A 14,464-nucleotide genomic window follows, 5' to 3' on the forward strand; every position below is an offset into this window, starting at 1 on the left:
AACAACATTCTAATGCACTGTGCATTAATTATTCTTAACTGACACGCTCATCTACCCGAAAATATTTCCAACAGTCCTTCAAGTAATAATGTCATGCACACAATGTCAGCGCAGCTAACTACGGCAGCTGGTTTAGTCCAAAAATGATCAGTACTTTTGCAGTTGGTTCTGTTCGAGGTCGGATCACGTTCTCACCACAAACGAACCACCCCAGAGTTTGATTGAAAGCGTACCGAGACCACCTCTTCAAGGAGGTCTCGGTACGCTTGTTTGGTCCGCTTTTGGTGCGCACCCGAGTGCGATTGCTGCTTTCAGACCTGACCAAACGAACCGCACCAAAGAGGGAAATGAACTCTAGTACGATTCAACCAAACTAAATGAGGCAGGTGTGAAAGCACCCTTAGTAATATGCACATATAGGCGGGTGCACAGCGCACGCACACTCTGCTTATTACACACACATTTTTACATTTTAAAAATAAAAATATTCCTCTCTGGAGGTGTGAGCGCAACTGGCTTTTAAAGGGAATGGGAGATGAGACTCTGATTGGTTTATTGCACATTATACCCAAAACCCATACCCATGACTCATTAAGAGAATAGGGACGACCCTTTTAGACCATGCGTATGACGCATCGACAGTTTTTTCTGTCGTTAAACTATAGCAAAAGTAGATTCAGACACACCCTGAGTGCACCTGTTCAATGAGCTTCAGACCATGTGCTCAGATCATTAAAATACGGCACTCTCTGTCTGCAAGAAAGTGTTACACACATAATCTTAAGTTTAAGTTCATCTTTTTTAGCTTTAGGTTTAGTATAAAAATAAGTTAATGAATGAATTAATGTTTTTCTGGAAAACAAGTAAAAAACTGATTAGGATATTTATTGACTTTATGTATTATTTATATTAGTATTATTATTTATGATATAATATTATAGTATATAAAAACAATGTTTTTATGCCACTTACTGGGAAAATCACAGATAACTTGCTTACTGAATCAACTTAGTACCTTGTAAACAGAGCTTTCATATTATTTTATTTCACTTTAATTATTAATGCAATCTTGGAGCTTGCAATTTCCACAAGCACTTCTTTTTTTCTTTCTTTTCAGTAAGCATCATAAGGTTTGTGAACAGGTTGACAGCCTGCCATTTGAGGCTAACACAACCGTCTGCATGTGTGTGCCTGAAATACCTGCTGCGATGCAGTAAATGTTGTCTCAAAGACACTGGGGGACACTAAAATTATGATCCAATTCAACTAAATATACAAATAAAATTAATTAAGTATGTATTATTTAATTCTATAAACTATAATACTGATCTGAAAACATTGTTGCTATATGATAAATAAGTTAACATCACTGTTTTCTCCAGAGCGACTGTACAGCCAAATCAAATTTTGTTGCAATATTTTCCTGTTTAACACTGTGAAGCTGCTTTGAAACAATCGTCATTGTAAAAGCGCTATATAAATAACGTTGATTAATGATTGAGTGATTGATTGAAAGACACCGAGCGTGTGTGTGTGTGTGTGTGTGTGTGTGTGTGTGTGTGTGTGTGTCGAGCGTTTAGTCCCTGTGTGAGACGACTGGACTCGCCGAGATTACCCCTAGATAGGAGACAGAGATGGAGAAATGTTGAAAGTGATAGACAGAGACACAGGTGCTCAGGGATGCATGTGGCTCGGTGAGCCTCAGAGCGGCCGATAATGGAAGCAGCCGCGGCTGTGGCCGTATTGATTGCTCAGGCCACTAGTTTATTGTTCTAAGGAGTGACTAACAACAACCCGCTGGGTTGCAGCTTCTCCTGGCTCGACCGCTCCAGCCACTTGGGCCAGGAGAGCCGTGTGTTTAATTGTTTGCTGTGTTGGTCAGGCCGCAGCAGGATGTCCGTGGGGAGACGGGCCGATCCAGCCTCTGACCTCTCTCTCTCCACAGCGTGATGCACTGATTGAGAGAAGAACCTATCAATGGTGTTCAGTCCCCTCTGCTCTCCAATTAACAGACAAAAACCCAGGTTTAGTCCTCACGGAAGGACCGCTGGAGCACCAACACAATGGAAAACTAATAGATGATCATGGTTCTGCCAAGGCGGATCAGGGAGATCTGTGTTTGGACTGTTTGTTTTCAATTAGACTGAGACATCTCGGTGTAGTTAGTAAAGCTGGAATATACACTGCACAAAATTATGTTCCTAATCAATAGAAGATCAATATGCATCAAGAGACATTTACTTGAGGAACAAAATCGGGAATTATGTTACGTTTTCTTTCCCCATTTTGGCTAATTACTTTCTTTTTAAGCATAAACTCATTTGGCTGATTTATACGTAAAATGAAGAACAAGACCAAAAAAAAAAACTAAAACAAAAAAACAACCCTGAATGTTTATAATTTAAAAATTATTAAGGGGTTTATTTGCAAAATGCAATGTCTAAAACTCCCTAAAACTGTTGTGAAATTACTGTCAACATGATGTCAATGTTCAATTAATAATTGTTGATAGACTGATATCAGCCATGCAGGTCGACAATATTTGACCATTTTGACACCAAATATTTATCATTAAAGTGTTTGTGGGTGTGTGTGTGTGTGTGTGTGTATATGTATATATATATATATATATGTGTGTGTGTGTGTGTGTGTGTGTGTGTGTGTGTGTGTGTGTGTGTGTGTGTATGTATGTATGTATGTATGTATGTATGTATAGTCTAGTATGTTTACAAATGCTGCATTTATTTAATTAAAAATACAGTAATAATGTGAAATCATATTACAATTTAAGACATAATTTTATTTAAAAGAAGGAAAATTGTGAATTATGTTACGTTTCTTTTCCCTTACTTGGTTTATTACATTCTTTTTAAGCATAAACCTCACAAAATTCTGCTGATTTATTCTTAATATGAAGAACAAGACCAAAAAATTACATTCCTGAATGTTATATATTTTAAAATTAACAAAATGTCTAATTGAAGAGACCCAATATTTTTTTTAAGCTATTATAATAAGTCCTTTAAAAAAAAGAATGATTTTAATTAGCATTTTTTCCCTCAAAATACATTCTAGGGGACAGAAATGTTTAAATATAATAATAATATATTGAGATTTGATTCAAAATTATTACTTGTGGGTTCCCCTGTGACAAATCTTCAAACATGATTATTAATATTGAAATTAAAACACAGTAACATAAACCTTTTGTATGTATGCACAATTTTAAAGATGTGCAATCTTTTTCAATGAATCTTGTGAGGTTATAATATTGAATTTATGGAATCCATAAAATGATGGGATTTTATGTCTAATAACTGAAATAATTTTTACTTAATTAATTGAGCTGATTTTTTTCATAGTGTCTTTCTGTACTAACGTCATATATAATGTTAACTTATTTCATTTCAGTTTATTTTATTTAAAGTAATGATTTTTTTTATGGTTTTCGTTTTAACTAACAATAACAACAATGGTCCAAATGACTTTTATTAGAGCCTGGATTTTATCCGTAAAGAAATAAGTCTTTGTCTGATGGTTTCTCCATCGTTTATGGGGTTCTTGTATGAGTATAAACCTCAATTGCATTTATATTCATGCTGTCAGTGTGTTGCTATTCATATTCAAAGTGTATGAATCAGCATACCACAAATGTATGTGTACGCTTACCTACGAATATGAATGCTATCATCCCAGTTATCTAGCATGACATGCATATAATGCAATCAAGCAAAAGTAAACTCAAATATTTCTATTGTACAACACAAATGTCATTGGCCGCCACTGCAGTATTGCGTTAGAAAAGTCAGATTGCAGATTGATCGTCGCGCTAGTTTCGCTATAGCAGACACGGGAGTTAATTTCAGGTGACATTTCAAGCTTGGTCTGGTGGACTGTGATGCTCAGCCAAAAAAACAACAGCCTAACTGGGTCTGTCAGTGCAATTCCTGCTCCGGTGCTCAATCGCACAGCTAAATGTAGATATCCAACCATCTTCAAATGAACAAACACAATTTGGCAAATAGTACAAAATGAAATCGAGCGTCATGCGCTTTCCAATCCACTCGCAAGGCTCTCCGGAGGTCCCTCCCCAGGGCCTGCTGAACGGCCGAGGAGTCGAGCTCAATCCTCACAAACATTATCTGTGAGCGAGTGAACTCTATTTGGGAATTGGTAAAGCGCACGGTGAGAGAAATGGACTCGGAATAGAACAGGCCGGCAAATTCCATTTCACATCTGAAGTGGCAGAGCTGCAGAGAGATCATTTGGTTTGGAGTGAGTAAACACTGAGGAGTCCATCGCTCACCGTGACTTATATGTGTGTGTGTGCGTGTGTGCGTGTGTGTGTGTGTGTGCGTGTGTGTGTGTGAGAGAGAGAGAGAGAGAGAGAGAGAGAGAGAGAGAGAGAGAGAGAGAGAGACAAGGCAAAGACTACAAAACATCAGGACGTACTTCAGCTGTGTCTAAACTCAACGTGGCATAAAACATAAGTGGTTTTTTTTTTTGGCGCAAATAGATCTTTTACCCTCTAACTATCTGCCCATCTGCTTAAAATGCTATCATTGCACTGATAAAAATTGGTATGGAAAACATTTTCACTTTTCACATTTTGAAGTAGAAAGACATGGATTGTCTTGTAAAAACATACGTCAATAATCTATTTTAGTAGCCTTTTAGTATGACTATTTAAGCTTTACTGTTATCTATAACAGTGTGCTCCAAAACAATGACACAATTCACATTTAGAAGATACTGTATAAGCATTCAAAACTTAGGCTCTCACTTCTGTCAATATGGATTAAGGATTTTGATGACATCACTCTGCACTTCAGCTTCTCATCTGATTTTCTGTCCAATCAAATGCTCTGTGGAGTCTGAAGCCCCGCCCCCTACATTATATACAGACGCTGAAGCTGTGGCTGAAATCGGTCACCTGTTCACACATTTACAGTTTTCTTCATGGTGAATGGCACAGTGCACTATATAGGCGATAGGGAATGATCAGACAGTATACATATGCTTTCCATTGGGGTGAATGAAGGTTTCACATTAGTGTCAGTGAACCACCGCAGCTCCGGTCCAGAGACACGACAGCACAGAGCGGGTCATGTGATCCAGTCAGTCCAGACCAGAAAACATTTTGGACACGCTTGAACAGATTTCTGCACATAATGCTGTATTTTAAAGCAATATGGAGGAGAAAAGGTTCGAGATTAGGAGGAAACTGTGGCTTTATTGAGCTCAGCGGCTCTGGCAAAAATTAAAATAAAATAAACGCTATTGGCTGTTTTAAAAAATAGATTCGATATGTCCCGCCCTGTCTTCCTGTTTCAGTGGAAATAAGTCAACACATTGAATAACGCTGAGCGTTTCAAGACACTTCAGTCATCAACTTTAATGATGATAACACCGGTCCAAATGACTTTCATTAATCTGTCATCTGTAAATAAATTTGCCTCTAAAACTTTTTTCTAAAACATATTTTTTGGCGATTTCTTCATAATTTACGGATAAATGTGTAAGGGGTGAGTCTGTGTTTTTTTTTCTAGGCTTGGTTGTGTTTATGGGGCGCAGTTTAACATGTCTTAATACTTCCTTTTTTTTTAAACGCCATATTTTTCTTCTATTCTCCCTTCATTCCACACCGCTGTCTCCACTGTCCTGTGAACGGCTCGTTTGCTTCCTGCTTCTATGAAGCCCATCCCTCTGAAAAACGCAATGGTCTTAGATTGGTTAGATGGCCAAATGTAGTTTCCTGTATTTTTATTGGCTGAAGTGCCAAGCACAGGTTGCCGGAAACGCCACGCCCCTTCCCATTACGGGCAGAAGTCACATCTGCGGAGACTAGCAAGGGTTTATGATGTCACCAACCCAGGAAGAAGCTCGTTGTAGTCCAAACCGGCCGCTTTTGTAGGCAATAAACTGCCATAACTTTAAAAGACAATATCTCCGTTTGCATTGAACTTTCAGCGCTGTAACTTTGCAGATACTGTTTATGCTCAAGCAGCAACATTACACACTAACTAAAGTTAAAAAAGTGAAATCGCATGCAAACACCCCTTTAAGTTATGCAGTTCTGCTTGAGTATAAACCTTGATTGCATTTACATTCATGGTCAGAGTGATTCATATTCAATGTGTATGATTCAGCGTCTACATACACAAATGTATGTGCACACACCTTCGAATACGAATGAGATCCCAGTTATCTAGCCGTTTGTTTGCAATTAAGTCTTACATTTAATAATTTAGGAATTAAAGTTGCATGAAACTTTAACACTCTTCTTGTGCTGCCTTGCATACCCCTCTACTTTCCTTTATTCCATAATAAGCAGGTGATTTGTAAGCCTCGCACACGCTTCCAAATCTTTCTCTTGGCTGTTCAGATCTATAATGCAAAATATCTGCAGCAGGAGTCTGGCCCACTTTGTTGTTTTGACATTGAAAACATACGTTTTCTATCAGCTCGCCCTCACAGCTGCAGTCAATATATTGAGCAACTGTATATATGTGTAATGGAGGTATTAGAGGAGGCTGCTGTAGGTGAGATGTAGCCTCTATTTATAGCTGTTTATTTGAATTAATATTTACCCTGATCAATGGCGTGGTAAATGCCTGCTGAAGAGAAGTCGAGCTGGAGGGAAGACAATCTGAGGAACACGTTTCAGATCAACTGATGTGGATCGTTCGTTTTTTTTTAGCTCTATACCCCACTGGTTAAAGGGACACATTTATTGCTGATTTAGAGCCTGATTGCAATTAAAAAAATGGCATTGATGTTTGAAATCATATTGCTGTTACAGACGTTTTATTAAAGCAATAATCTATGAGAGGCATTGATGTTATTTCACCATAATAAGCGGTTTATTTGCTAAATGCAATGGCTAAAACTCCCTAAAACTGCAGTGAAATAACTGTCACTGTGATGAATCAATGTTCATTTAATAATTAGTGATACACTCAAAAAAATGACTTGTTGAATTTACTTAAAAAATATGTGGTAAGTGGTTGCACACAACTATATTGAGCAATATTTACAAATCACTAGTCACTGTTACATAATATGTATATGTGCCGCTTACTTAATTATGTTATGTTCAATTTATAAAAGTTTATGATGTAAGGTGAACACTGTTATCAATTTAATTTGCCCTTAAAAATGTAAATTACAACAAGCATATTTTTCCTTTATTTAAAAAAAATAAAATGCAAAATTAACTCATTGGACAAACTAAAAATATTTAATTGAGAGCAGGAATTCCAGCCAATGAATTTGTATATAATGCCTATACAGCCTAAACACAGGCCCTCTTCTGCATAATGGTAACCACAAAATGACAGAAACTCCTCAATGTCCAACATAACTGAACATTAAACACTAACATAAACGAATAACATCTTTCCCTTTACTGAAAAAAACATAAAATAACACTTTATTCCATAAATTTTCTCTCCTAGCAAAGCATGCTGGGAACTACAGATCCACTGCCCAGTTAGTTATGTCAGCACACATATTTCATGTAGTTTTAACGCAAATTAATGAGGTAAACTTCAGTTTTAAATATATTAGGTTGATTGAACACATTTTGACACAACTTAATTTAATTAGGTAAAGTAAGCATATTTTAAATGTGTCTTATCTATGAAAGGCCTAAATCATTTTTTGGAGTGAGATATATCAGCCAGGCCGACAATATTTGACCATTTTGACGTCAAATATTTATCATTAAAGTGTCTGTGTGTGTAACTATAATGCTGCATTTATTTCATACAAAATACAGGAATATTGTGAATTATTACAATTTAAAACAACTGTTTTCTGTTGTAATATATATTTGAAATGTAATGTATTCCTGTGATTACTCCAGTCTTCAGTGTCGCATGATCCTTCAGAAATCATTCTAATATGATGATTTGCTGCTCAAGAAACATTTATTAGTATTATTAATGTTGAAAACAGTTGTGCTGCTTCATATTTTTGATGTCTTCAGTGACACTTTTGATCATTGTACTATATAAAACATAATTACGTTATTATAATTACATTATAATATAATATTAAGGTCATATTTATAATTTAAAATATTTCCTATTAAGATTGCATCTCTTTTTGTGATAACAGTGTTTCTTTTATCAGATGGAGTGTTGTTTGTTTACATATTCATAGCTAATTTTTCCACGTTTTTAATGAGAAGTGACCCTCCTTCCCCCGATCTCTCTGTCTCTTTCTCTCTTTATAAGGTTGGAGTTCTTTCAGATAAAATCAGAGGTGAAGTGAAGCTCTGACATCATTCTGCCAGTATGAAACGTCTCTATTGGCATATGCTAATGACTCTAATTGAAGGACCAGTGACTGATCTTCATGCTGGGAATAAAGTTATTTAATTAGACACAGAAACCAAATGACAGATTAGCACAGATTTACACAGTGACACTTACTGACATTCAGTGTTGGGAGTAACTAACTGAAATTAGTGATGCTATTAACTTAACTATGTTGTAGCTTAGCTGGTTTTTTTATACAATGCAACTTGCAGCTTTATGGACACAACAAACGCTGCACATTTGTATTTCCAAATCCGGTGCCAGCTAATCAAATAAAAGTAAGATTACAATAGTTGCAAATGCACTAAACAATTAGTTTACTCTTTCATGTAACATTGGGGGAGACATTCAGATGGTTCATGTAAATTAACTGGTTAAAAAAAAGAGCCACAACATGCCTTCTTTGTTTTTGGGGATTTAAAAAAAAATAAAATGCTGCTGTTCATTACTAAATTACATGTGTTTTTAGTTTTATTAGTTGTCTTTAAAGGTAGGATAGGTAGGAATTGGTTAAAAACTACTTTTTTTCCCAAATTTGTTTAAACTTTCTTTATATATCAATACATAATTAAAATGTAAGTACTCTAAAAAAGAAAGTATAAAATTTGACTGTCTGTAGACCTCTCACGACTGTTTTAAAGACAGCTCATTATTTCCATTCACTCCACCTTCTCCCTTCTGGGCTCTAGCCGAAGCCACGCCCCCAAAACACATGAACGCGCCTCACCGACCGCTCAGCTGAAAGACGAATTATGTATTGACATATTGTTTAAACAAATTTGGACAAAAGTGTTTTAGATCAGTCCTATCACACCTTTAATGCAGTAAACAACTCGTTTACTCTCTTATATTTAACATTGTGGAAATATGACTCCTTTTTTGAATCATTCAGTTGATTCAGACAGTTCAGATAATGATGGTTCTTGTTAATGAAAATATTCTGATAACATTTTGCAGCATGTCTTCATTGCTTTAGGGAAATATTTTATTGAATTATGCTGTTCATTATTTTTTTAGTTGTATTTGGTGTGCATTTATCTGTGAAAAAAATTGATTATATTTGCCTATTTAAGATCCTCCTCGTTGCTGTGCCAGATATACTTTATTTTGTGACGTCCCTGAAGAAAATAAAAATAGCTTAAATGTATTGTAATATTGTAAGGTTTTTGGCTATCGAGAGTGTTTAATAAAGCTAGGCCACTTTACTCATATCGTATTGGGATTTAATCAACCTGAGCAGTATAAAGCAAAAACATTACAGACTCTCCCTTTAGCTTTTTTTGTCATATTTATTTCATAATCACAGTCTTTTTGGAGTGAATTTAAGAATGTGAATGACCTTGCTACAGATAAAGTAATACATCTCTCAAAATTTGAATTAGAATCTCTACTTGCATTCAGCGTTATTATTTCTGAAGCATCTCTGGTCCTGTGCTATTCACTCGTATGGATTGTCAGACCCTTTCACAGCATATCAGGCATTTCCCAAAATATTCCAGCTGTGAAAAGGATGTTGGGCCGCCACGGCTATATGGACGCAGCACTTTAGCGTGATAGACAGAGAATCTAACTCGCTCTCTCTCTCAATCACACTCCTGGCGGTCATGAAAGGGAGAGGCGTTAATTGAACGACCTTGGCATGGGTGGGTTTTTCAGGAGTTCCACTTCAACATCGAATGCAGAGAGAGGAAGGAAAAATTGTGTTTTAGTGGGTATTTTAAAACCATATGCTTTGACCATGTCTCCCTGAACACTGACCATTGTTGCTGAAAATGACATTTTATGGTTAACAGTTGTGACCTTCTTCAGGAAACCTCAACGAGGCTTTTAAATATAATAGGCCCCAGTGATAATCATATGTGAATGTACCAAAGAAACATGACTGCTCAATACATTTAAAGAAAAAAAAGGAAAAAAAAAACGCTTTTAAAAACTTGTCTGCCAATAGATATCCATTCAAGAGGCTAAGACATTTTCCTTTTCACAAATCTCAAAAAGTATATGATGTGTTCATGAATCAGCAAGATCTGAAATGCATATTGCACAGAATCAACCTGTTGAGTGCTTGTATATCTAATACTTCTGGTTGATTTCTTTAAAGGGGTCATGATCTTTTGGCATAAGAGGTCTTTGTATCATCAATACATCCTGCAAGTTCCATAAGCGGCAAGGATCCCGCCAACTGTAAGTAACGCGTTTCATTTTTAAACCGATAATGACAGTTCATAATAATTAATCATAGTATTAATAGTATTAACCAGAACTTGAATGCAAACAATAAGCTTTTTTTGGGTTACGGAAGCCGTTGGCAGCGCTGTCATTGTCAACATTGTCACTATAGAAGTGTGTTTCTGGTTGTGAGGGAAAGATCACCGTGTTCAGCTTCCCAAAGAACCCAGCACTAAGGAAACAGTGGATGCAGTTTTTTTTTTTTTTTAAAGCAGTAATGGAGTTCTGCAAGTGTGTTTGTTGGTTCCTCATCATGAGTGGAAGACCCAGGTGGTGAGTAAAACTGCATCAGATGCCAAGTCAAGTCAACTTTATTTATTTAGCGTTTTTTACAATGATGATTGTTTTAAAGCAGATTCACAGTGTTAAACAGGAAAATGTTGCAACAACATTTGATTCGGCTGTACAGTCGTTCTGGAGAAAACAGTGATGTTATCAGCTTATTTTAATTTATCATAGAGCGACAATGTGGGCAGATCAGTGATATAGTTAATTTAGCTAGTTATTTTATTTGCCTATTTAGTTAAAAAAATTTGATCGACATTTTTAGTGTCTCCAACTGAGCAAGCCAAGCCAAAGGCGACAATGGCAAGAAACCGAAACTCCATCAGGACATGATGGAGAAAAATAAACCTTGGGAGAAACCAGACTCTCCTCTGGCCTATTATCAAACAGTGTGTGATTATTATTCTAGCAATCTTACAGGTCAGAAATCATATTAGATCGGAATATTTAAAAGTTTGAGGTATCACGCAAGAGACGGGTTTATTGAGGATGACGCGTTGATTAAACAATTATTAAAAATTTGGGAATTTTGTTGGCAATCAGTGATATCAAGTGCACATAAGTGTGAACAACATGAATGTATAGTGAATCGAAAGTTATCCATGGATAATGCCATGATCTATTGTGTGTGTGTGTGTGTGTGTGTGTGTGTGTGTGTGTGTGTGTGTGTGTGTGTGTGTGTGTGTGTAAGCTCCGCCCACAGCACACCGCCACGAGCTTAGCTGTATTCAGAAAGAATCAGTACAGCGTATCTGTCTTTTATAAATCAGATAAAACTAAAGACTCTTCGGACACAAAGGATCTATACTACTACTAAATATGAATTATTTGATGTGCTTTTACAAAGCAAATAAAGTCATTCACGATTTGCAAATTTACCAATAGCATAGAAGTAAACTTTGCCCTTTCTCTGCCGGAAATCCTGAAATCTTATTTTACAACAACACACCCTGTTTGTGATCAGATTTGCACATCAGCAATGTCTAATTGTGTAAAACATTAGCATTAGCATAACATCCAGCAGTATAAACGCCAAAAAGCAACTTGGCGACCAACAGCAATTAAATCATGTGTTTGTGAACGCCCCCTTCTTTTTTAACCCTTTGCAATCAACCATCACAGTCTAATTCTCTTATGTAATGTCCATTTTTCACGATTCAAAATTTATATAATCAAGTCCCATATTTTTTTCTAATTAAAATATGGAGCATGATGAATGCAAAGTGGTTTGCGATCGTCCGCATTTCATGTTGGCTTTATTACATTTTACTGTTTAAATCCATTCCACGTTAAACGTCCGCAGGTTCTTGACTATTTTGACTAATTGGCTCAAACTCTTATGTGTGGCTCCGCTCGCTGCCTACATCTCATGTCTGCGTTCTGCCATTAGTTTCTTCCTCCTTCTCTCTGTCAGTGCATTAAATAAATAATAGCCTGTTGGTCTGTATTCCAGATGAGTGCTGTTCCAGCCGGCTCAGAGGGATGTATCTGTGAGATATAGGATATATATTTTCTCTCTCAGATTAAGAGATGAGCAGGCGGGGGAAGAGGGAGAGGGTGAAGGCCTGGGCTCCTGCTGTCGGACAGAGCAGGGCTGAAATGGCAGATCCATCAAAGCAGCGGAGCTTGTCTCACCTGGGGTGGGCTCAGACCCTGGCACCGCAACGCAGCGCACCGCGTGCCGCCAACGGTCTGCAGCTAGCGGATGGAGAGAGAGAGAGAGAGAGAGAGCGAGAGACAGCGTTTAGGTGTGTAAGGGAAAATGACCTGTGAATATGTGCATGTGTAACAGAAAGACATAGATGCCGAGAGAGGAAAAAAAGCTGCAGGACGGACTGGGCGAGCGAGTGAGCGAATGAGCGCGTGCTGCCCACTGGCTCAGAGCCAGACTGAACACCATTGTCCTTCACCTTCCACAGCATCCGCCTGACACGCAATTACAATAACTTTACACTCTTCAATCTTCACTCATAACCAGTGTCTTTACGCTCTTATATATTTACCCATAACTAACTTTACACTCTTGGCTTTCTGCTTGATTTCAACATCAGCATTTAATTCTAACATCTGATGTATTTCATATTCTAGGTAATTAATTCATATTATTAACCAGTGGCTATTTGGCCTAACCATCAGATTGTTTACAGTTTACACACGTCTATCTCTCAGTCCCTCTATCCATCCATCCATCTTCCGTCTGTCTGTCTGTCTGTCTGTCTATCTATCAATATATCCATCCATCCATCCATCCACCCACCCACCCACCCATCCATCCACCCATCCATCCATCCATCCATCCATCCATCCATCCATCCATCTATCTATCTGCATTACTCCTGAACTTTTGTTTTTATTTATTTGTATTAAAAATGTCAATTAAAGCTGCACTATGTAACTTTTCCGTCCGCTAGAGGTCGCCTATTTAAAACAAAGGCGTAGTTTGATGACGCCAAGTTAGAGCACAGAATTTTGGGACATGTGGTTTTCACCTCACAGCCGGTGGGAAAGAATCGGGATAGGAATAGGGCGGAAATCTTGTTCATAGATGAGGTTTTTAACGTTACTGTAGTGTGAAGCAGAGTAGGAGCAAGTGTTGAGGAGCTGAGCAAGGCCGTCGGAGTGATTGTTACGCAAACACATGATTCGCAAGCAGCGGGACTTTTATTATGACGGGACACAGTCGCCGACGCCATTTCCACTTTTTCACATGTACTTTATGTATAATTTACTATACTATATTGTAATAAAGTTAATTATTTTCCATAATGTAATGATAAAAATAAAACTTTCATATATTTTAGATTCATTGCACACCAACTGAAATATTTCAGGTCTTTTATTGTTTTAATACTGATGATTTTGGCATACAGCTCATGAAAACCCAAAATTCCTTTCTCAAAAAAATAGCATATCATGAAAAGGTTCTCTAAACGAGCTATTAACCTAATCATCTAAATCAACGAATTAACTCTAAACACCTGCAAAAGATTCCTGAGGCTTTTAAAAACTACCAGCCTGGTTCATTATTTAAAACCGCAATCATGGGTAAGACTGCCGACCTGACTGCTCTCCAAGGCCATCATTGACACCCTCAAGCGGGAGGGTAAGACAGTGGGAAGTCTGTGGGAAGGAAAAAGTGTGGCAAAAAACGCTGCACAATGAGAAGAGGTGACCGGACCCTGAGGAAGATTGTGGAGAAGGACCGATTCCAGACCTTGGGGGACCTGCAGAAGCAGTGGGCTGAGTCTGGAGTAGAAACCTCCAGAGCCACCGTGCACAGGCGTGTGCAGGAAATGGGCTACAGGTGCCGCATTCCCCAGGTCAAGACACTTTTGGGCTATAGAGAAGCAGCACTGGACTGTTGCTCAGTGGTCCAAAGTACTTTTTTCGGATGAAAGCAAATTTTGCATGTCATTCATAAAATCAAGGTGCCAGAGTCTGGAGGAAGACTGGGGAGAAGGAAATGCCAAAATGCCTGAAGTCCAGTGTCAAGTACCCACAGTCAGTGATGGTCTGGGGTGCCATGTCAGCTGCTGGTGTTGGTCCGCTGTGTTTTATCAAGGGCAGGGTCAATGCAGCTAGCTATCAGGAGATTTTGGAGCACTTCATGCTTCCATCTGCTGAAA

At 37.7% G+C, this 14,464-nt stretch overlaps 1 protein-coding gene across 1 annotated transcript in view; it reads left to right on the forward strand.

Annotated features, from left to right (window-relative positions):
- fign (fidgetin) overlaps nt 1–14,464 on the forward strand; it is a 226,150-nt gene that overhangs the window by 121,903 nt on the left and 89,783 nt on the right. The window contains exon 3 of the mRNA XM_067444579.1: nt 10,426–10,508. The gene's annotated coding sequence lies outside the window, so the exon portion shown is untranslated. The remainder of the gene's footprint in view (nt 1–10,425; nt 10,509–14,464) is intronic.

This window comes from Pseudorasbora parva, chromosome 5, assembly GCF_024679245.1.
Source record: "Pseudorasbora parva isolate DD20220531a chromosome 5, ASM2467924v1, whole genome shotgun sequence".
Classification (NCBI taxonomy): Eukaryota; Metazoa; Chordata; class Actinopteri; order Cypriniformes; family Gobionidae; genus Pseudorasbora; species Pseudorasbora parva.